The sequence below is a fragment of the Canis lupus genome, chromosome 36, assembly GCF_003254725.2.
Source record: "Canis lupus dingo isolate Sandy chromosome 36, ASM325472v2, whole genome shotgun sequence".
In the NCBI taxonomy this organism is placed as follows: Eukaryota; Metazoa; Chordata; class Mammalia; order Carnivora; family Canidae; genus Canis; species Canis lupus.
This window is the reverse complement of record NC_064278.1, coordinates 21,483,002-21,506,864: the sequence shown is the minus strand read 5'-3', so window position 1 is coordinate 21,506,864 and position 23,863 is coordinate 21,483,002. Positions and strand designations below refer to the sequence as shown.

General features: G+C 42.1%; 1 long non-coding RNA gene across 2 annotated transcripts in view; it reads right to left on the bottom strand.

Moving 5' to 3' along the window:
- The window catches only part of LOC125754417 (uncharacterized), a 92,013-nt gene that overhangs the window by 43,422 nt on the left and 24,728 nt on the right, over window positions 1-23,863 (bottom strand). The gene's annotated exons all lie outside the window — the stretch shown is intronic.

The following is a 23,863-nucleotide window of genomic DNA, read 5'->3' as shown; positions in this document are numbered from 1 at the left end:
TGCACTCAAGCATTCCTAAGAAATCTTTGGCTTTCACAGAAGGAATTAGAAAAATACTGAAGTTATCTAGGAGCTATTTGATAGTGAAACTTTTTTAAAGAAGGTTTCCAGAATTTAAGAGTCTTTTAAAAAAAAAAAAAAGATTTATTTATTCATGAGAGACACAAGACAGAGAGAGAGAGGCAGAGACACAGGCACAGAGAGAAGCAGGCTCCTCATAGGGAGCCTGATGTGGGACTAATACTAGAATCCAAGATCACGCCCTGAGCTGAAGGCAGGCGCTTAACCGCTGAGCGACCCACGCATCCCTTTTTTTTCAAAGATTCGTTATTACTTATGGTCATCACCTGTTAGTTTATTACACTTGAAAAGTCACTCTATATATGCATTATCATAACCATGCTCATAAATGGTTTTGATTGGCTTTGGATGCATCCAAATTTGTCTTCCTAATATGGACCACATTCATCTGGTTTCCCTATAAATATGGATCCCTCCAAACTGGTCTCCAATCCCATGTGTACATTTATACATGCTCATACATCTTTTAAAATTTATACTGAAAATACAGTAATATTTAGTGGCTATGGTAATTTATAATCCAATATCCATTTCCTACCTCTACTCTGTTCCCACCTCCCAGATATTTGGTCTAAATTTATGACTCTCAAATACTTTGCTGCACATTAGAATCACCTGGGGAGCTTTCAGAACTCTCCACACCCCAGGCTACATCCCAGGATCTCTAGAGTTGGACCCAGGTATCAGTATTTTTCTCAACTTTCGAAATGCAGCCAAGGTTGAAAATCACTGGTCTAAGTCTATTGTTGTAATCCCCTTTTCCATAATTAATTTCAGGATAAGCATATGGCCCAATCTTTACCAAGGTGTCAGAAGTCTTTTGAAGGGCTTCTGAGAAAGCTTTCTTTAAAAAAAAATTAAAAATTAAAATAAAAAAATAAGGACTGTCTTCCTCTGGGCATGGTTGATCTGAATCTACTGCCACCATCCTATGACTATGCCAGAAACTAACCTAATTTTGAAGGGGTCTTTGAAGATAACAACGTAAAAAAAGAACTAGAGTCTGATTATTATCTTTGAGCCACTATATTATTTTTCTTACAACCTAACCTACCTCTGGGTCTCCTATAGAAAGGAAAAAATAAATTATCTTGTTTAAACTTGCTTGAGCCAGACTTTTTTGTCACTTGTGCCTAAAAGCACCCAGACCACACTCATCATATTTAGGTCACACAATTTTGAGTGTTGTCCACATGATGAATGTTTATGCACATTGCCAACACTTTAGTCATCCAGTTTTCCTTGAGACCCAGCATCACTCTTTAGATTCCAGTGAATAGGAAACATTTAATTGACCTTTGTAAAGATATTGCCTGAAAACTTGCCTTTGCTCACACAGTCTTCTGAAAATTGTAGCAGCTACTCATGAGATTGGTAATGCTATTCTTGGGAGAGCATTCACTTATGTAGAAGTAAATGCAGAATTAAATTGTTCTACCCAAGTAAGTTGCCCTAAGTCCAAGGCTTGCTCACTGTTTCTTGGCAGAACCACAAGCCGAACAGCAATGCATACTGTAACTCATACAGAAAATATATTTCTCAATTTTAGAACTGCCTCCACATTCATATAAGGTTATTTCAGTAAAAGCTCAATAAATAATAGAATAAAAATGAAAACAATGGCAGCATTTATTCATGTATAGTAAACCTAAGTGTTAAAGTGAGGCAACCTAATCTTTTTTCCAGTGAGAAATGCTAATCCATGTACTGCTCTATTTCAGCCTTAGCCCTTTCCAGTCATAAACCTGGTTATAGGAAAAGCTTCATAAAAAATAAATACTTTAGTTTTTGATAATCCCCACAGCACGGCATTCCATCTATCAGGCCCAACTTATTCTGAGTTGTTGGCTTACATCAGTTCCCTAGAAGAAAGACGAAGAAAATTCAAATTCAAACCGGATGGTCCATATCACAAGGGGGCATTGGGACAGTTGATTTACTCATATAATCTCTTTAAACATCTACCAGGAGAGGTTCTCAGACAGAATTTATTGCCTCCTCCTGCCATCTTTGGACCTACAAAAAGCAAAGCAAAATCCTTCTATGAAACCTGAAACTCTAGTCACTGGTTTCCTGGCTGATGTCATTTCAAAGGCATGGTGTAGCCCTGTGATAGCTACAGCGGAAATCTGCCTCTCTATGGGGTTTCCATCTGTTTGCCATCAGAAGGGACCTTTCTGGGGAGCCATGGTAAATGCAGAGCACCCATTCCTCCCTGTGGGTTCTGGAGTTTTGAATTAATGTTTTTAAGGCCAATTGTTGTTATGATTGACGACTGAATTATGCTTAAATTTTCCCAGAAGAAGATGGAATATATAATTACATTGCTGTAACTTTAGTTTTCATTTATGTGGGTTCTCATAGGTTATTTTTATAAATTTTCCATATGATCCTGAAACTACTTTGCAAATGTTACCAAAATAAGAATTCAGTCACTGAAATTCTTTCCTTTGGAATAAGAGTTTTCTATATAACTTTATGTAGTGAACATCTTATAAAACAGCTGGCATTTGAAGCAACTCTTTCTGAGCTCATCAGGTCTAAAGTTGCTGCAAAATACAAATTTTGCGTCAGAAGGCTTTTTATTTACTTTTCATTAAGGGTCAACAGAAATGATACGCTAAATTAAAGCAAAGAAAATAGATTATAACGACAAGAGGTTTCAAAACTGAGATCTTATATGGATTGGCTTCAATATAAATAATCCCCTATAAGTAACTGGGGCTTCACCATGGTACCAAGCTATAACTAGCTGGGGATTGAGTGTTTTCATCCAGCAACAAATGTATAATGGTCGCTTTTATTACTGAAGAAACAAAGCTTGAATTAATAACACAGGAATGTTTAATAAGGGAAAAGATTTCATGAAGATCAGCCTTTTTCTCATCCCCATCCTCCCCTACAGGTCTTCCAGCTTTCACAATGCCCAGACAAAAACAGACTCCCCATTATATTCCTCAAGGAATAATTTATTAAATGCATTTTTATAAATTGGACTTTCTCTGTTTATGTGCCATTTCCTCAGAGAAGGCTGACTCTAAGGATAAAATAGAAATAACATCACTTTTCAATATTCCTAAAGTCCCCATTCCTAGAAAAAGACAAGAATACAAGGGTCTTTTTATTCCGTCAATTACCTGTTTCAGTATGGTTTTCTTGGAGCTCAGTATCAAATGAGGCACGGTCCCCAGTGGGCGATAGAGAGGCAACGTTTTCCTCACCTCACTGGGGAAAAGGAAATATGAATATTGAGCCAAAGGACTTTGAGAGAATGGAAAGGGGAATGGAGGAAGATTCATGATAGAGGGTATGGTGTGAGGGAGAGACCAGGCGAAGAAAGACAATAAAAAAACTTGCCTTCGATGGAAAGATGAAATTGAGCCCATGATATTTACATGACTTAACATGAAGTATATTTACCTCAATATTTCCTAAAGCATGGCAGATGCATGAGATAATCAAAAGAAATGAATTTAGTTGGCATACAGAAGAACATTTTTTAAGAGCCATATATTTATTTTATTGTATTTGTAGACACACATACACACGACACATCAAACCTGAAATGTCATCAATGCTATTGCATGAGATGAGGCTAAAATTTAAAAAATGACTTGATTGAAAGAAAAATGCTAATTTTTTTTTTTTTTTTTTTTTTTTTTGTATGATAGTCACAGAGAGAGAGAGAGGCAGAGACATAGGCAGAGGGAGAAGCAGGCTCCATGCACCGGGAGCCTGACGTGGGACTCGATCCCGGGTCTCCAGGATCGCGACCTGGGCCAAAGGCAGGCGCCAAACCGCTGCGCCACCCAGGGATCCCAAAAAATGCTAAATAATAAGACACTGTAAGTACTTAGCTGTGGCAAAAAGCATGTCAGTAGTACTTGAATGACAAGAGTTTAAGAGCTTAGTTTAGACAAATGGAGCACAGAACTCCACGTGAGAGTGTTGAAGAACCCTACACATCACCGAGCAAAAGAGAGAATTTTTTACTTAGATTCAGTAAGTATCTGTCAAGGGCTTCTATTTTCAGAAAAGCTAACTTCACACTTTAATACGGAGATTTCTGCCACCTACTGTGTAGAATGTTGCCTAACAAACTTATGACCAAAAAAGTTTAAACATTCTAGATGCCTGTTTCCTTGATTGAAAAGCTGAGACTTTTGACTAGGTGTTCACATTTCCTTATAATTCTAATCTGTTCCCATCCTAAGATTTTTCCCCCCATTTCCCACAAACCTAACAGGTTTCGACTTTTTGGTGGATAATGAATCCCACCAGTAGAGGGGGCCTCGCTCTGCTTGAAAAGTGCTCTGAAAGGTTGAAAAAGTGGTTACTCCACTTAGAACAGGATCGCCCCTCCATTTGCGTAAGACCCTGTGACTTTTCTCTGAGTTAGTAATTGCTATCTTATGGAGCAGTCTGGCAGCAGACGTGCTGGCACACTACAGTCTCAGATCCAGTCTTAAGTTTTCCGTAAGGATCCGGTGAGCCACTGTACAACACAACACTAGGTAAAATAGTGAATGTTCTCATTGTTACATTTTTCATGATGTGTCTACATAGTAAGTAGTTCTGGGCTGACTAGGCAGGGAACTAGTTGTATTCATTTTGAGTTGAATTCCAAGTCTTGAGTTGGAGGAATTTTTAAGAGCATCTCTTCCAACTCCCTCATATCACAAAATGAAGGACAGACACTCAAAGAACTTATGTCCCATAGAAAGATATTAGTGTGGAAACAGAAACTATGCAGCATATATAAAAACAAAACAAAACAAAAACAGTCATTTTCAGCCTGTTTAGTCCTGACTGCCCCTAGGAGCTGCGTGGCAGGTCATTTAACTGTTGGGTCTCAGTTTCCTTTTCTGTCAAATAAAGGCACAGAACCAGGTAACAGCCAAGATCACTTCGGTTCTATTTTACTAGGCTCTGTTTCTAAATGATTATTGCTTTGGTTTCCATTTGCAGGCAATTCTAAGGCTTCTTGTTTGCTTTACTGTTCATTCATCTTCATTAAGTTTGTAAATATGTTTACCTTTATGAGTATAAAAGGAATTAAAATCAACTACAGAACAAAAAGTTAAAACTCCATTGTGAATGCAACCATCAAAAATATAATCTAGACAATAAGAGAATGTAGAAAAGTGAAAACAAGTTGGAGTATCAAGGCTGTAGAGCTATGATCCGTCTTTTAAGAAAAAAATGTTTATGACCATTGTATAATAAACCTAATTCAAAAGGATGAAAAAGTCCATCTAAAAGGCAAAGTTGAGGTTAACAAGTATCAAGCAGAGCCAGCTAGAGATTTTAGGAGGTGGAATGAAAGCAATCAGCAGACCCTCAAGCACTCACCCCCAGGTCCCCCACTCCTGGTATACTTCAGCCTTGCAATAAAGCTTCCCATTTTTCAGGATATTAAATTCGAGTTCAGGGAAAGCCAGACATCATGTAATCACAGTTTGGAATTACAGTGTATATCTAATAAAAGCCCACAGAACTTGCAAAAAAAAAAAATCAGAATCTTTTAAAGAGCTATGTGTTTGCTAGGAAGAAGGGAGGTGGGAAAGAAATCAGGTGTAAGGGGAACCTTTTCACAGAACCAAGGCAGCTCCAGACCAGGCACAGATACTGGCAAACAGCCTAAAATAGGGACCCCCCCCCAAAGAAAGGAAGAGGAATAGGGAAACAGTCTTCACCACAGACTGACAATACCTTTGTTCAGACTGGACACTAGGGAGGCCCACCCCACACTTTTCCCCTGCTGGCATCACTGCTCTGTGGAGAAGGCCAAGTTCTTTCTCTGGTTGCTATGTAAAATGAATGCAGAAAAGTTGTGATGATTCACCCAATTAATTCAATCACATTTGGGTTAATTCTACTAGAGACAGGGCCAACTTCATGGGTGGCTGTGTGATGACACAAGGCTCTGCACACAGAAGGATCCCCATGCTTGGTTTAATCCTCTGCTGTCGCTGTTTTAAAATTCATAATAACTTATGAAGAGGACCCTGCATTTTCCTCTTGCACTTTGTTCAAAAGTGCAAAAGGGCTTCAAAACTGATGTCACCATTTTTGGCTGGGTATTTTTATGAGGCTGCTCATATTACTGCATACTTTATTCACATTGCTCCCTCCATGATCAACATTTTTGACATGCCTAATCATGGCCTGTGTCTTACTATATGTTTCATACACAGCCTGTGGACCTTTTTCATGAGGATTCATCCTCTTGCCTCAAAACCTCCAAGTCAGAGCCTGTGTCTTTTTTCAGAGCCTTTTGTCTCTTCCCCAAGTGTCCAGAATCCATACTGTTTATATGTGGGTGCTCTACAAATACACTACTCTCCTAGAACCAACATGAAAAGCAGTTGAGTCCTTTCTGAAACTCTACCTGGAGTCTTAAAAGGTTAGTGTAAACTCCTGCTCCACTGAGCATTACATGTTGTCCTTAATATGGCCTGCATGTGGCAAACAAGAAAGAAGCCCAGTGTGCTACCGAATCTTGCTCAAGCTTCTGTTGACTCTTAACACTCGGTCTTCTGCAGGTCAGAGTTTGCTTTAAGGCTGAAAGTGGTTCCTTCAAGTGGCTAAAATACAATGATTTAAGGATAACTCTGGATTCCAAAAATCCACATGTTACAGCAAGAACTGGCAACCCTCCCACCCCATCCACACACAAAAGGCCTGAGGAGGACCAGGGTGGCCCTAGGATAATAGAGCTCCCTTGATATCCCAGCAATCTTCCCCTCCCAAAACTGAGGGCAGAGAAGAAAAGAAAAGAAACAAAACACTGTTGTGCACAAAAATGGAGGTTATTGCCTCCAGGGGAAGGGGAAAGAGGAAGAAGGTGGTAGAGGAGGAAACACATCTTGTGAATTTGGGAAAGATTTCTCAATATCAATTTACATCATATCATCCCTGAAAAGTAATGTGGACACTGGGTGAGACTGGCAAACACAACATAAGGGGTGAAGGAATTAGCATTCTTATAGGTCAGCATGGTAGAAATAATGAAAACTGAATCTGACCAGTAGACTTCAGGCCTACTACCATTCTCCATGCAACAAGGAGCCCTCCTCTGTGGCTGTTTTGTGAGGTTTAAACAACAGGGGCATCATTAACCATTTTGTGACAACCCAAATGGTTTTTGCAGACCAAATGGCAGGGAATAGATGGAAGTGGAGTTTTCACAAAGGAAATGGGTGTATACCTGAGGGCTAATGAGCTGTTTATAACCCAGGTTGGGAGTGGGAATCTATCATGGGTTTTTTTTCCTGTGAGAAGGTCTACATCTTTACAGTGTATCCCCTTTGAGATTCAGGGCAAAGCCTCAGTTAGCTGAAGTCCTGCCTTTTCCTCTGCTGTTGAAGGTGTGGAAAAGTTTTTCCTTCATCTCTTCTAGGTTCTTTGGCTGGTCTAACAATTAAATAGATGTAAGACAGATTAAAAGGGGAAAAAAATTTAACTATGTATGGGAGAGCCCTAAAAATATGAGACTCAAAGACAGGTCAGCTATTTGAGGCTTATATGCCATCCTGAACTAAGGAATATAGGATAGGGGCCTGGGGCTTGAGAGGGCAGTTCTCAGGAAGATAAAAAGAGCAGATGTAATTAGATGTTTGCCATGCCATACAGATAGGTCAGATAAAAAGTCATCTCCAGTAATAGCTCTTTCTGGGCCAGGCCCCCATCTTAATTCTTTTAGGCAGTTAAGGGAGAGGCAAAAGTTCTTCCTGAGTCTGTTGGGTCTTCATCACTTTCAGCTCAAAATAATCCACATGCCAAGGGGGCACATTTTGGAGTGGCATATTCTGCTTCCCTTCACTATGTGATTCTTTTCAAAACCATGGAGCCTTGGGTGGACTCAAGGACAGAGTGTCAATCTCTGGTCCAGGGAAGGGACATAACATTATCAAGTAGACCAGAGCTGAGAGGGCTCAAGATAGCAGGTAAACTGAGGTTCTCTCCTTCTTCCATCAGTGCCTTCTGAAAGAGAGACGTGTTGAGATTGGACACTCGAGAAACCAAAAGAAACTGGCCCACTGTCAAGGCCTAATAGGGAAACTGCACCATTTCTGTTCACCTTCAAAAGGAATTCGGGGGAGGGGGGGATGGAATTCTGCTTCAAATCACCATCCAGTTTCTAAAACACTGATGAGAAAGATTGCCTTAACATTTCCCTCAGCTTGACTAGCTTTTGGAAATGTAAGTATCAAGGGAGAAAGTGCCTCCATCTCCCAGTTCCTGTGGGAGAGTAAATGCCTAACTTCTGTGGGCACTCTGCTCTAAGTTATAAAACTACAACTTGTAAAGATATGAAATTTTACTTTCTCTTAGGTCAAACCAGTTAGCAAACAGATGGCCTAGGATCATTCTCTCAATCCCAAAGCTTGAAAAGTCTACCACCCTTTGTTGCAGTGGAGTTGAGTTCTGGCCTCTCTTCCCTAGCGCAACAGCCTTGAATAAAGTCTTCCTTGTATGTTTAACTTTGGCCTATGAATGTTTGCTTTGACACCAACAACATAAATACTGTCAACCAAAATGTGTTGTGTTTCTGCAAACTCTGACTGCTTTGCAGACGAAAGATCGATGAGGCAAAGTGCCTTTTGTTTTGTGCATCTCCCTGGGGGACCCTGGGAAGGTGCATCTGGGTCAAAGCCGACATAGGAAGGAAGGAAGGATGTCACCTATCCCTATTTTTCATAACCAGGACATCTTCAGAGAGCAGGAAGAGGTTAGCTGGCACTGGTCTGCTGCTGCCCGAAGTACAGCCTTACTGGATTTAACAGAGCCTGATGGAACACTCACCTCATACCAGGCACTGCTCTAAGTGCTTTATGAATAATAATCATCTAATTCTTACAATAACCCCGTGAAGCAAATTTTGTTAATAGCCCCATGTTTTCTGGTAAGGCACATCTCTGGCACCACAGAAAGTTTAAGTAAACTTGCTCAAACTCACAGTTGGCAAGCTGATAAGCCTGCCATTTTGGTTTCAACAGTTAGGTTTTAATGCCAAATTCTGCAGCTAGAACCAAAGGGCACAAAATCCCAAGGCCCACTGAAACCTGAACAGAAAACCAGGTCTGTTTTAAAGAAGTCTCCACGTCTCTACTGGAAAGCAATTCTCTATTTCAGAAGGAAAGTGGCCCATGACAGCCCCTACAGCATGTACCCACCATATCCTCTATCCTGTAGGACAGGACTATTCTATACCAGTACTCCACCATTTCCTAAGGTTAGAGGGATTCCTATATAAAAAGTTCTATAGATCCTTTCTGCAAATCTGCTTTCACAATGAGCACAAGCCAGGCAGTTCCAGGAGAAAAGCCTGTTTTTCTGCAAAGGGTTGTACAGAGGTGGCAGTGTCTGAGAACAAGGGAACAATATCCACGCTTTTTTCCTCCCTGCAGTTTTGAAGTTCAGAATGACCTTGGCTCATCTCTGCAGTATATGCTTAAAATGAAGTGGAGGCTTTGACCGCCATCAAGGGCAAACCAAATTTGCATTCAATGTGCAGGGTAGCTTTTCTCTTCTCCCCTTTGCCCCTTTGCAACCTACTTGACTCCCTTGCTGCTTCCAAAAGTGAGAGAGAAGGAAGTCCTTTGGCAGTTGAAACGATGCTTGCGCAAAAGAAATAAAACAAAGTGAAGTTGTAGCTTCACTTCAACTGCGCAAAATAAAGGTCCCTTCGATAGGTGCCTGAGACATCCCCCACCCTCTGGCAGAACCCCAGGAGGTCTCTGCCTGGCCAGCCCCAGCCACCCACTCATGCCCCCCCTCCCCAGGTGGCAGGAGAACTGGGCTGTGGCATCTAGCTCACCACATCATCACACTCTGAACCTTCCCTTTTCCATCTGTGAGAAGTGACTCACAATATCTGTGCTTTGTACTCTCCAGGGCTATTATGAGGCTCAAATGAGATAATGTATGTAAAGCGCTTTGTAAACTGTAAAATGCTCTACAAATGTAAGGGATTATTATAAACCACAATACAGCGATGTTTTATGCTTTTATAAAACTACTGGCTGGAACTGCAGGAAGGGGAATCCCTCTGGTGATTTTTATTTTGGAAACAGGAGGCCTTGGGTTTGCTTCCTTGCCAGCAATTGGATTCCTGGCAGCAGCTGTTTATTCCATTTCGCTGGGCGACGCACATATGGCCGCCGCGCGCCTCCTGCGGAGCTGACAATATGTACTGCTTTGTTTGAGCACATCAAGGAAAAGCGTCTCTTCGCCTCCCTCGCTATTTCCAACTTGCCAAGTCTAACACCTAGGAAAGAAAATAGAGACTTTCAAGTCGTACTTCACCACGGCTGCATTTGGGGTTTTTTGGATGAGATTCTTTTTTTTTTTCCTCCTTAGCAACCAGAAATTTACAGGCGGACTCTCACCGTAAAAACAGCCTTCCCTTGAGCTGTTTGATGCTTTTATAAAGCTTTGCCGTGGTTAAAATGAACATGATATTAATATTTGGCCTGGGACTGGGTCTGGACCAGCTGAAAGGGATTAAGTTACGAACAGGGTCTTTCCACCCCCCACCCCACCCCCACCCCCGCGTCTGTCCAGGGACGCTAGGCAGGGGGGTGCGCTGGGTGTCTGGGGGGCGCCGGGGAGCACAGTGCCCGCCGCTCTGCACAAATACCTGCCCTGGCGCCTTGTTGCAGGTAGCCACTCGCTGCCAGCTGAGGTGTTTTGAGACGACTCTACGTCTAAGAACTACTACTTGCTTGTAAATGTCAAGAGGAATTATGAACGTTTGTAGAAAAAGTAACTGTTTGACTAATTTCCGGTTCCAGGGAGCAAATGCACTGCCCTATGTATTTAGAACCTGGTGCTGACAGCCAGGCCGTGGCAAGCTTCAAGGTTATAGGATCATAAATGGGATTAGATAACCCAGACAGTGTGGCTCAGGCTCTAGCACTTTTAAGATATTATTAAAACCTCAGAAAAAGGGCAAACGATTTTGAAGGGAAAGTAAGACATAACAGATCCTCAACAAAGAGAAAATGGAGTCCTGGAGATGGTACTAGGGACTTGTTAATCCCCAGGAGCCTTTCTAGAGTACATGCTAGAATAAATAAATATTTTAGAACATAAGATATAAAAAAGCAGGTCATGATTTATAGTGTAGAATGATTTTTCTATTAGATTTGAGCCATGGAAAAAAGAAAAAGAAAAGAACAAGGAAAGTGTATTGAGAAAACCAAAATTGACAGCAAGAATTTGCAACTCCAGATAGCAGAAATCAGTGCACCACCTGGAAGGCTGTGCATTTTAAATTATCTGTTTCTTTTTAATTGACCAGATTAATTATTTCCACCTTGCCACTTGGCAGGTAGGTCACTGTTCCTTTTCACAACATTAATGAACCCATTCACTTTTTCTCCATGTAATTAAGACTGTGAGTTACAGATCACATTCTTAAATTGGCTTAGTGTACAACCAACTCAGTCTTTATTTAACAAAATATATGACATCAAGTATTTCTCACTGAAAACGTGCTGAGTTTCTACTGAGTTTTCTTCTAGTTGTTGTGAGAGTGGTGACTTTGTTCTTTTTATTTTGGGGGAAGAAATACAGACCTATAAAAGTTATAGGTGGTTATATCCAGGGTGGTGTTTCATTCTTAATGTACTCACAGTCTGGAGACCTAAAGGACAGCTGATGGATTAATGTTCAAGTATTTCTATTGCCACAAAAATTCTGACCAAGGCCTTTCATGAGCTATTTGAAAAGAAATAACTTTGGGTATACTGTTAAAGTTACTTAAGTGAAATATATTGCCCTCTTCTGTTAGCTTTATTTCTAGGCCATTTAGGAAAACCTAGGAACATTCAGAGTTACTCAGTGCATTGAATACAGTAGCAGAACAGTAGAGAAAGCTTTGTTTGTGGTGTCTATGGCCCTCAAGAGAGCAAGCTTTAATTTAAGCCAACCCAACCTGTCTCCCAAAGCATTTGGCTTTATTCAGAACTTCTGGATCTCAACCTGCTTCCCAGAGGAACTAAATTTAGAACGAAAGTGTAAGGTGCTTTAATTTTTCCAGGACCCGAATGGGATTTTCTCCATGAAAATGAGTCTGGTGGGGCACCTAATCAAGAGGAAAACTGTTGGACAGAACTCTCAGTGGTGGTCATCTTTGTTGCTGGCAAAAGACTAGCAACACAAATCTGAAATATTAGTAATACACGCGCATTGTTTTTACAAACTGAAAGCTTGTGAGAAATTCTGTTTGCATTGTCTGAATACAATGGGGCCAGGATCAAAGATAAAACTGATATTTTTCTAATTCTTTACTCCATTTCTTTGTACAAATGGGATCTTTTGGTCACATGCAATAAGCTCTACTAATCACTGTGACAAAACTGCTCAGGTTTGTGGCATAATTTACTTTCTAATTTTTTTAACGGAACCCATATTTTGCAATCTTTTGTCCCACAGTTGTAGAACTTTATGGTGTTCTTTTACTATTGAGATTTCAGGTGGTTAACTGCTGTATTTCCTTCCAACCCAAATGCAAGTGCAGTAATGATCTCCATGTGCTACGATAAAGGCACGTTGGCCTGTGGTTATGTTTTAAATAAGTGCCTAAACACACATACTCACACAGAGTCACAAAGTCAGCAGGAATGGCATTTCATCTTGGTCTCACTGTGGGCAGACTGTGGTTGTGACAAGAAACACACAAAGCTAATTGCAACATGGCTTAGCAAAGCTCTGTCTTTTGCACTAAAAGGGAAAGCTTAAATGCATTTTATCCACTGTTGTGTTGGCTTGAAACAGCATGCAGTCTTTATATGAATAGGGCATTTCAATTCATCTCATATGAGAGTGTAGGAATAGAGGTGATGGGAAGAGAAACATATCAATTTCAGGAACTGGAGTCCTTACACACCACTATTGGGAGTCTTCTTTGGGGCCTGTACCCAAATTGTTTTGTGCTGGATAAAGCCAAATACTGGGGCACTAGAAAGCACAAGAATAAAAGAGAAATGTGCTTAGAGAAAAGAGGCTTTCAACTACCAGGAAGCTAACCAAACTAGGAAGCCACCTCAATATATTACCAGTCCTGGCTGGCCAATTTCACCACAGGGACAGAGTCATTCCAAGTGACAGCAAGTCCATCTCTTTGCTTTCCCCTCCAGGAATAGGCTGCCAAGAAGCAAAAACATCTGCCTTGGGGAAATCTTGGGCATTGTAAAAGTTCTCTGCTCCCCCTTTAACCAGATTTTACTTCTGTGTTGGCACAAGAGGGCTGCCAGACATAGCACTTGGGAAACCTGCATACTGTGATGTAATCAGCTGCTCTCACTTCTGGCTCAGTCCTCTGGAGCCATATCTTTACTAACACCTCCCTTTCTTGCCTCCCTCTTTCCCCTTCCCATTTCAGGAGGGCATCTAGATTAGGAGCCTTTAGGACAAAGGGGAAGAAAAATTGGAGCCAGGACTACATTAGGTCTTGAGAGCTTATCCCACTGTATAAAACACTGGATGTGTCACTTAAAAATAATAATCATGATGGATCTACCCAGTGATTGTGATACTGGTTTTCAGTTTTCCCCTGGAAAAGGAAGAAAGACAACACAGGCGCCTTTGTGACCTTCTGCTCGGAAGTAACATGTGTCACTCTGATAAGATCTCATTAGCCAAAAAAAGTTTTATGACCAAGTATGACATCAATAGGGGGAGGAAGTATAATTTCTGCCCTAGAGAGAAGCAAAAAATATTTTGAACAATATTACAATCACAGGCCTATTATCAAACATACTTGAAGCCAAAAGTCTAGAAATTAATGAAAATGCAAAAGGAAAGGTATAGGGAATGAGAGACAAGATCTTGGTCAAACTTGAGTAGCTAAAGAGAGTTGGATGTCTGATTATAACGAAGGCTGAGGAAAGGTCCAAGTCTGATGACTTACTTGGGAGTATTTTATAAATGATCTGGATAGAATCTGACAGAACTGGCCATCTAGAACTTAGACCTAAGGTGTTCTGAAGAAGTGAAATTCAAGTAAAGTATTTGCATCCATGTGGTTGCAGAATGAGAAAAGCTACTAATTGTCTGTTAGTATTGGGAGAAAATCATGGCCTTTCCCGACAAACACAATTCATCACTATGGTTGCCTCTATAACAAGGGACATGGATGCCCACATGGTGTCACCCCGCAGTTCGGTGGCAGATGTGGCCCTGAAAAGACAGGGTAGCCTAGAAAGAAGAAACATCCTAATTTTAATGGGACCAATCCCAAGACACAGGCAACTCTGACAGCTAGGATGTCTTGGACCATGACCTTCTATTGGTTACATAATTTGGAGAATTGACCTCACTTCTACTCAGCCAGAAGCCTGGTGAAGGAATTCCTTTCAAGATCAAATGAGAAGAGCTAAAAGGTCCCTACCTATTTGCTTAAGCCTCACTCGGCTAGTGAACAGCTCTGAACAGGCTGCATCTCCTTTGTCCACCATCACTCCTGTCCCTCACCTGGCTCATGAGGCAGATGTTTTCACACCTGCTTCCACATGTGCCCAGATTGCAGTGAGTGCAGTCCATTCATGAACCAGCCTGAACTGTTTTCCTCTGCCTCTGAGTTTTTGGCTTTGCCTAGATACAAATGTGTGCTCCAGAAAAATCCTACTGGGGCCCAACTGCAGGCTCTCACACAGATCCACTGATCCTTGGGCAGCAGCCTGAGTGAGGGGCAGAGGGGCGCAGAGGTTCTCAGTTATGACTCTGTGAACTTTCACACCCAGAAGTGCTCAGTTCAGCTGCCTCTTCACTAACAAGGAGGTGGAACCCTCATTGCAGGCTTTTCACAAAATAGCACCTGCTGTTAACTGGAAGCCATGTAGCGAGCCTGTGCTGACATGCCCTCAGTGGCTCTTTGCCCTCTCCCCATCTGAGACATGAGGATGATTAATTGAAAACATCCCTGTTAGAAACCCACCATCTTGCAGTGCCTGACTATTCCTTTACATGCATTAATCTCACCTCCACGGATTAATGTCAGATTCCTTATGGGGGTAACTGGTTTTGAGAAGGAGGTCTAAAGCTGCCCTGAGTAAAGACGAAGCTCATGAGATGTAAGGGGTATGAAATAACTGGATCACATACCAGACCAGAGGAATGGCTTCAAGATGAACTGTTTCTAAGGCTAACTGAAGGACTCTGGCCCCTCAGGATGAGGGGACACACGATGGTGGATATATAGCAACACCAGCTACCCCTATGCTGTGGAAAGCCAGAGGGGTCCACTGTTTTTATCCTTTAAATATTTATCTATTCAGTACTCGTCTTCTGGAAAGAGTTCAACTCCACTGGCCACAAGAGTGGAAACGTGTACAGTTTGGCCCAATCAAAGTAACCCATACACTTATTTTTAAAACATGGACAGATAATCCAACTGAGACTAATTGGAATCCTTCCCTGAGATTTTTAAACAATAACTTGCCTCTTGGATCAGTGAAACTGATGGCACCACATTTGGTCACCTTGGCAGGAAGACTGTGAGCATGGTATTTCCTTAACGGACAAGGGCAGGGATCAGTGAAGTGAGCACAGAATTAATATGTCCAGTACAGGTCTGAAGAGAGAAGGAAAGAAGCAGCATCTTATTCTTATTTGCTTCCCCAATGCCTATATGGTACTACATATATGTTCAATGAATGGATAAATGCGTGAATGAACATATGAGGCAATAAATGAAATTAATGAAGCAGAAGCAAGTGCTACTCTGAAGACAATTAGTCTAACACCAGGACAAGAAGGAATCGGGACACTGCTCAGCAGCCCACCTGGACTAGAGCTGTTCCTGGCACACTCTTGTGTTCTGGACCCCAGACCTGCCCCTCACAGGCTGCCTTCTCAGAGCGTGAGCAAGTAAAAATCCTGTGTGCCAGATGTTTCACCCAGAACCTCCCTCTGGCTATGAAAATTCTCCCCATGCCAACGATGGGGCTTGACCCAAGAGGCCTCTGGAACAGGAGAGGACTTTAGTTGCACTCTCTAATTAATCTTGGGTTTGGCGAGAGTGGCTGAGAGCATCAAAAACCTCTCATCAAACAGATGCTTCTCCTGAGCTCTAATAACTAACAACGCTGTCAACTGTGTTAAGGAACAAGAAGCCATAAAATTGTTTAACAGTCCAGCGCCTTTGTCAGAGAGACGTGGAAAGGAAGGCACTGGATTTGCACACAGAATGGGGGAGTTTAAGTTTGAGTGATCTGGAACAAGTCACTTGTTTTCCTTTAAAATAGCCCTCGTTTTCCTTTAAAATAAGGATAATCACTTCTGTCCTCCTCACATCTCTATGTGGTTGTAGTGAAGATCACTTGAGACATTTATGAAGAGTTTTTGTAAATGTGTGAAACGTGAATGTGAGAGATTACTACTAGTGTCACCACACAATGAACAAAAAGTGGACTGGTGCTGGGAAAATCTGGAAGTAAAATGGTCAGTTAGGGGGCTGCAGGTCACCACCTACAGGCAATGCTAACTTGAAACAAGGCAGAAGGAAATGGGAATGAGAAAAGGGGGCAGGAATGCTCCATTGATTTTCTGCCCAAATGAAGCATTTAAGTTGTTTAATAAATAAATAAAGTATAATCAGCAATTCTTTGTAAAGAAATCATCTTACTTATCAAAACATTACCTGTTACAGTAAATTACCTGTCTCTAAATTCTGAATTTCTCTAATTTTATAACACCAGTGAGCTTAGTATGTATTTTATTATTGCATTTATCACCCTGATTTAATGTATTTGTTAAATTTTTCATCTCCTCTTTTAGACTTGAATCCCTGCAGGGCAAGGGCCATGTTTTATTAATATCTGAAATCCCTCTTGGTGCCTAGCACACTGTTTAATGCATAATAAACGTGTACTGTTTGATGGATGAATGATTAATCATATCACTGTGGATTAATTACTGCAAATCATCATCATAATCTTTCAAGGCAGGTATTTTCATTTCCATTTTGCAGATGAAGAAACTAAGACTCAGAGAGGTTAAGTAAATAAGTTACCCAAGGTCCCATAGCTGGTAGAGTCTGGATTCAAATGGCCTGCTCTTGAGCCCACACCACCTCTGCCTCTTTCCTCAGTGCCCAGCTAATAGTAACAGGTCTGGAGGACTGTGTCCTTGTTATTTTGCATGTGTCTTCCAGTTGCTGAACTCCTATCCAACCCTGTACTTGCCTTGGTTAGACACATTTTACTTTGACGAGAAGAGAAATAGCCCTTGGGAGTGAGGCCCTGCCATGAAGACCATGGGAAGGACTGAGTTTATAAGTCCTTTTCTGAAAATGATCAGCTTCTTCTGAAGCAAGATTCTCGAGGATAAAGCCTGATACAAACTTTTTAAAAAATTATTTATTTCTTAGAGAGAAAAATGCGTGTTACTCAGAGTAGCAGGGGAGTAGCAGGGGGTAAGAGACAAGCAGATGCCTCACTGAGCATGGGCATTGATCCCAGGACTCTGAAATCATTATCTAAGCTGAAACCAAGAGTCAGCTGCTCCACCAACTGAGCCACCCAGGCGTCCTGAGCCTGATACAAACTCTTAAACAAAACTAAGGGAAGTGCACACTGCAATGAACCTGAGGAAACCTGGTGTGTCCCCACTTTGTCCTGTGGGCCTTCACTGTTTCAGGACGAGGAAAGAATGGAGAATGAAAAGGATCAGGACCATATATCTGTCCAGCTAGGAAGGCGGCTAGCAAAGACTATCCAGATACAAAACAAGGTTTCTAGCACCACTAGTATTCTAGGATGTACAGTTCTTAAAGGCTCCTTGTCATTGATAAGGGATACCAAGCTACTGTTACATGTTATGTCCCTGCTTTGTTTTGTTTTGTTCACATATCATAAGCACATTTGACCTGCCTGGTCCAGCAAATACACTGATGTGCAAATACGTGGTCTAATAGAAGATCCAGAATTCACAGTGCTATTTGTAGAACACCATTAAAAACTGCCCCATTTCGGGGTCCCTGGGAGGCTCAGTTGGTGGAGTGTCCAACTCTTGATTTTGGCTCAGGTTATGATCTCAGGGTTGTGGGATCGGGTTCCGTGTGGGGCTCCATGCTAGGCATGCAATTTGAGATTCTCTTTCTCCCCCTACCCCTCCCTGCACCCCCTCTCTTTAAAAAAATTGCTCCATTTCATTGTAAATTCCATCATTCAAACCAGTGACAATTTTATTGAGACAAGTGTTACCAGGCACTAGAGATGAAGGGATATTTAACTAAACTCAGAGAGGACAGTATCGTATAAAATGTAAATGTATAAGAGGGTATAAAATATAAAATGTATAAAATGTAAATGTCTCCTTCTTGAACAGCTACCCATCCCACTCCCTCCCCAGAGGGACATTGTTGACAGTTTCTGATGTATCCTTCCAGAAATGTTCCCGCATCTGTATAAACTTATTTAGAATGTGTATATCCTTTTTCAAAAACCAAAAAACAGTAAGGCATTCATATTATAGAAATCACTTTGTACTTCGGTATACCAAGAAAACACAGACTATAAACAACAGAAACTACTTATTATTAAGTGGTTTTGAATGAGATAATAAGTGAATTTTGAATGAATAAATATGAATGACACACACTGTATGCTTTGATATGGTCCTGAAATGATCATAGTTATAAACTATACAAAGACCTTGCTCTTATTTCCCAATTAGTCCCACTTTCTGGTTGTTGAAAGGCACCCTGCCCTGTCAGTCAAGTAGTCAAGTAGGAGCATTTGAGCACCAACCTCCACCCCACTTCCTCCTCCAGAAATCCCAAACCAACCAGCCTGGGCAAGAGAAGAAGTAGGTGTGGATTCTCACTGACAACCTAATAAGCACATACCTCTAAAATCTCACTAATTTAACTGAAATGAGCCCAAGCTACATAGACTCTCACTGAGACTAAAAACATTTTTTTCAAATAATGTTCAGGCCAAGTGACCCTACTTAAGGAAACAGCAAGATTCATAGCTATTTATTCAGTCCTGTGCATATACAGATATTTAAAAGCCCTTTACATCAGTTTCCTATTAATTACCTTAGCAAACACCTGGGCTCCTGGAACAAAGATCATCTTCATTCCTAGCCAGTTAGTGGAATGAAGGAATGAAGTCTGACCACATTCCTGAGCTGGAGCTCTCAGGGTCTTGAACCCCTTTGCTCCTCTGCTTCAGTCCCTCCACTGAGTTCCACAGTAGGATGGGGAAGGGGCTGGAAGAAGTGTTAGCCTAGGGAGGGTGCTGACCTGCAATTGGTCCCTTTCAGGTTGCAAGGAGCCATGGAAATCACTAGAATCTCAACTGACCTCTGGGACCTCAGGGTGGGAAGCCCAAACAAGACTTAACTTCATGGTCTCCTTATCTTCGCCCTTCCCACAAGGGAGCTCCTGACTCTGCCCTGACTCCCCACACAGTCCCTACCATGACATCCTGCTGGCCAAGCAGCTAGGCACACAGATTTGTTCCCAGCAAGAGTAGACCTCTGCACCACCTTCCAGGGACTATCCCAAGATGCCCATCTCCACCACCCCATGCCACCCAGGGACAAAGATCTTAACCAATTCAAAGGCCTGAGGGGAGAGGGGACCTGATATCTGAAAGGCTCATCCTCCCTGCCCCAATGAGATCTGTGGGAGTGGGATTAGAATAGCTCAACTTTTCTCCACAAAGGAATCAGGCACACAAGCATTCATATTCCAACCCCTTCACTCAATAGACTTACAACTGATGAGGCTCCTTGACTTCTCTGAGCTTTACCTTCACAAACAACAAAATGGGAAGGACACCATCTACTTTATAGGACAGTTGTAAGAACTAAGCTACACAAAGTGTTATGGTTCCCAGTGGTAGATTGTAATGCTAACAACTGTTCTCATAGCGTGGCCTTCATCTTTATGATGGGACCACCAACCTTGGTTAACCAAGTCTCTCATCACTGATAAAAATCATTCTTATAATTTATGTGTACCAAGTAAGAAGAAGATATACTGTCTGTACTCCAATTGTGGACATGTTTGGTTTCTCTTTGCATAAAACACAAGACTAGTTGGGGGTTTCATATGGTTTTTGTCTTGTGCAGACATGCACAAGCAGTATTGCCTAAAGCAACAGCAGTACTTGGTGTTGGATAAGCCCATGTGTTAAATGATGTGACAGTTGACCAAGTCATGCCTTGAACTTTGAAACCCATGAGGAGCCCTAAAGCAACCTGAAGATCTCTGAGTTTGTCTGAGCTAACCAGTCCATCACTCTTGGTGCACTTTTTCAAGGTATGAAATCAAAGGTGAGTCTCTCCCTGCCCTTCCTTGAAAACAGAGAGCCACCCACATACCTACAAGAGGAACTGACCACACAAGGAGGTATGTGATAAGTGCCAAAGAGTGGCACAGCAATACTCCTACAACAAACACAGAGAATTTAGAATTAGCCCTTCCCCACCATGACTTCTGTGTTCTGAGCTGACCCTGTGCTGAGCTTTAGACCTTGAGGTCAGTTCTCTATAACCTTGTCTTTGTCCCTCACTAGAAAGACAATCAAGTTCCTCAAGGGCTTTCCTGATGGCCCCTAGCGTAACGTTTGGAACATAGTATAGTACCTGCTCAATTAATGATAAAATAAATTCATACTTAAGGCTATCAGTTGCCTGATTCATAGACCAGGCATGCATATGGGATAGGTGCCTGCTCTGGGCAATTTCAATGCTATTGTTATCGCTGCCTTTGATAGTTCTTTGCAGAAACAGAACATAAACATCTGGCAGGGTGTAGATGGGGAGAGAAGTGGGAAGCTTGTTTGTTTAAAGGAAGCTCAAAGGCTTATAGAGACAGAATTGAGTCCCGATGCAACTACCAACAGATGTTCTGCAATCACTCCTGGCTGCTGGAGACACGGAGAGCTCAAGTTCCCAGGTGGCTGCAGACCTGCCTGAATGTGACAAGGAAGGCCATTCATTAGAGACCCCAAACCATTGCCAGAGGCCAGTTTCAGGGTTCCCATCTGGGTCTGCCTTTCTGGGTATACCACCTGGGCCATGAGGCCGGGAAGATTACCTTGATGGCCACATCAATTTGGCAGAAACAAAAAGGCACTGAGGTATCAGGCAAGCTGCTATTAGTGCCTGTGTTTGTGATCTTCTGGCACATGCAACCCACACTGGCTGGCTTTCCAGCTTCCCCTGGCACTCAGGCCTAGCATTTCAGAAAGTTCTGGCAGCAGAACCTATGAAATAGTAACTTTAAAAAATATGGAGAAAGCTAATGTCGCATTGACAAAGCTCACCTGGGGCCACCTCCATCTGTCGGCCCCTCTCTTTATGGATCTCCATTTTACTTTCTCTTTAGTGGTCAGAGCCTATGCTGTCCTTTCCATGCCCTCACTGGGGAGAGGCCTGTGGATGGTCTTCCACTGTCCCCTAGTTTATGACTCCTTCCTCCTTATAGTTTGACAGCTGGGCAAGACAGCTGATGCATTTCCCATAAGAGTTGTCAGCTAAGACTAGAGTGGAGAGGAAACGGTTTAGAATGCAGTGTACATACCAAACTCCCTACCACAGATGGGCAGAGGGGTCTGGGCAAAGCATGAGATGGTCATAATGGGGCAGCAGGAGTGGTCTCAGGTCTCCTTCTGCAGCCCAAGGCAGATTGAACAGACAGTTGTGGGATTTGGGCCTTTCAGCTACCCTCTGGGCTTCAGCTGGGGTTCCTTAGTTGCAAGCAACAGAAATGACGTATGTTAAGTTTTATTTATTTCTTTTAAATTTTTTTTTGTATGTTAAGTTTTAAAAAAGGAAGTGGCTGAAAGGGTACTGGGTAGCTCACAAAACAGAAGAGATAGTCTTAGTAAGGGCAGGAAAAAGGGAAGGTCTTGGGATCAACATAATAACCAATAAGAACATTAAATAATTTCTTCAGAACATTTTTTTTTGATTACTTATTTAATCCAGAACGAGGGAGGACCAGAAGGAGAGAAGAGAGAATCTCGAGCAGAATCCTGAGCACAGAGCCTGATGCAGGGCTCCATTTCACAACCCTGAGATCGTGACTTGAGCCGAAATCAAGTCAGATGCTTAACTGACTGAGCCATCCAGGTGCCCTCAGAACATTTTTGTATGAGTCTCAAGCTGTTCTACATTCCTGGTGAATCTGACCGACTATGCTTGCTTGGATCAAGTGACCCACACAAAGCCAGTCACATTGGCCTCATTTGACTGACAAGGAGCTAACTTGTGAGAGGAGCTAGAATGAGGAGACCCACTGAGACCTCACAGAGCACACAAGGAAGGCTTGTTCCCAAAGGGAAATAAGGGCTCTGCCAGGAGAAAGTTGGCCAACTACTTGGTGGCCAAAAGCAACAGGTGTCCACCACTCAAGCCCACAGAATCCCTTTCTCTTCACTGCACACTTGCTGTACCTTGTCACCGACTGGAATTTACTGTGATAAAAATGGTGGGAAAGTTAAGGGAGCCAAGGACAGGAGAGGGCCTGATTACTATTGGCAAGTCCAGTAGGCCTTTACAGGGGACTCTTGGAACTGTTTCTACTTCCTTGAAAATCTGAATAGTTCATTCATCCAAGCCAGAAACCTGGGAGATGCTAAATGCCTCCATTTTCTTTCTTCTTTCCCCCAAATCAAATTGGGCATCAATTTCTTTCATTTTATTCCCTGAACATTTCCCATCTCTACACAACCTTTTAGTCCTCCAGCCTTTTGTCTGCCCAGGACCAGAGCCTTCTAACTCACACCCTTGCCTCCAGGTTGCTCCCTCTAATACTCTCCCAAGCTGCAGCCAGAGGGATCTCTTGGGAACCCAAATCTGATCATGTCTCTCCCTCCCAGAGGCTTCCACTGCATTCAGGAAAGCCGTGGCACACACACAGGGCCCCTTGATTAGTCTCCAGCTTGCTTCTTCAGACTTTCTGCAAGTTCCTTTCTTTACAACTTTCATGGAAAGTTTCTTGAAGCACCATTAGTGCTAATTGCTTGCTTTGAAGAGATTATATATAAAAGAGCTATCTTCTCCCACTGCCTAGATTTTGAGGGACTGAATTGTGGCCTTCAAAATTTGTTATGTTGAATTGCATTTGGAGAAAGGAGGTAATAAATGTTAGGTGAGATCATAAGGGTAGGACCCTAATATAATAGGATTGGTGTCCTTTTTTTTTTTAAGATTTTATTTGACAGAGAGAGAGAGACAGCACAAGCAGGGGGAGAAGCAGGCAGAGGAAGAGGGAGAAGCAGGCTCCTCGCTGAGCAAGGAACCCAATGCAGGGTTTGATCCCAGGACGCTGAGACCACGCATGACTGAGCCAAAGGCAGATTCTTAACTACAGAGCCACCTAGGTTCCCCCAGATTGATGTCTTTATAAAATGAGGGAGACCAGATCACGGTGAGATCTCAGTGAGAAGGAAGAAGTCTGCAAGCCAGGAAGAGAGCTCTCAACATAAATCCACACTGCCAGACTTTGACCTGGGACTTCTAGCCTCCAGAATTATGAGAAAGAAATTTCTGTTATTTAAGCCACCTAGTCCATGGGATTATGTTATGGTAGCCAGAGCTAAGACAAGGAGCAAACTGTGGGAAAGTCTGCATAAACCTTGGCATCTCTTTGAAGTCTTCTTTTTTTTTTTTTAATAATAAATTTCGGTATTTTTGCATTCTGCCTTAATGATAGTCTTAATTGCTTTGATATAAATATATTGTTTTAAATCACATGCACAGTGAATCGGGCTTTATCAATTGCTGACTTCTAGTATCCCCAGCCCACCAT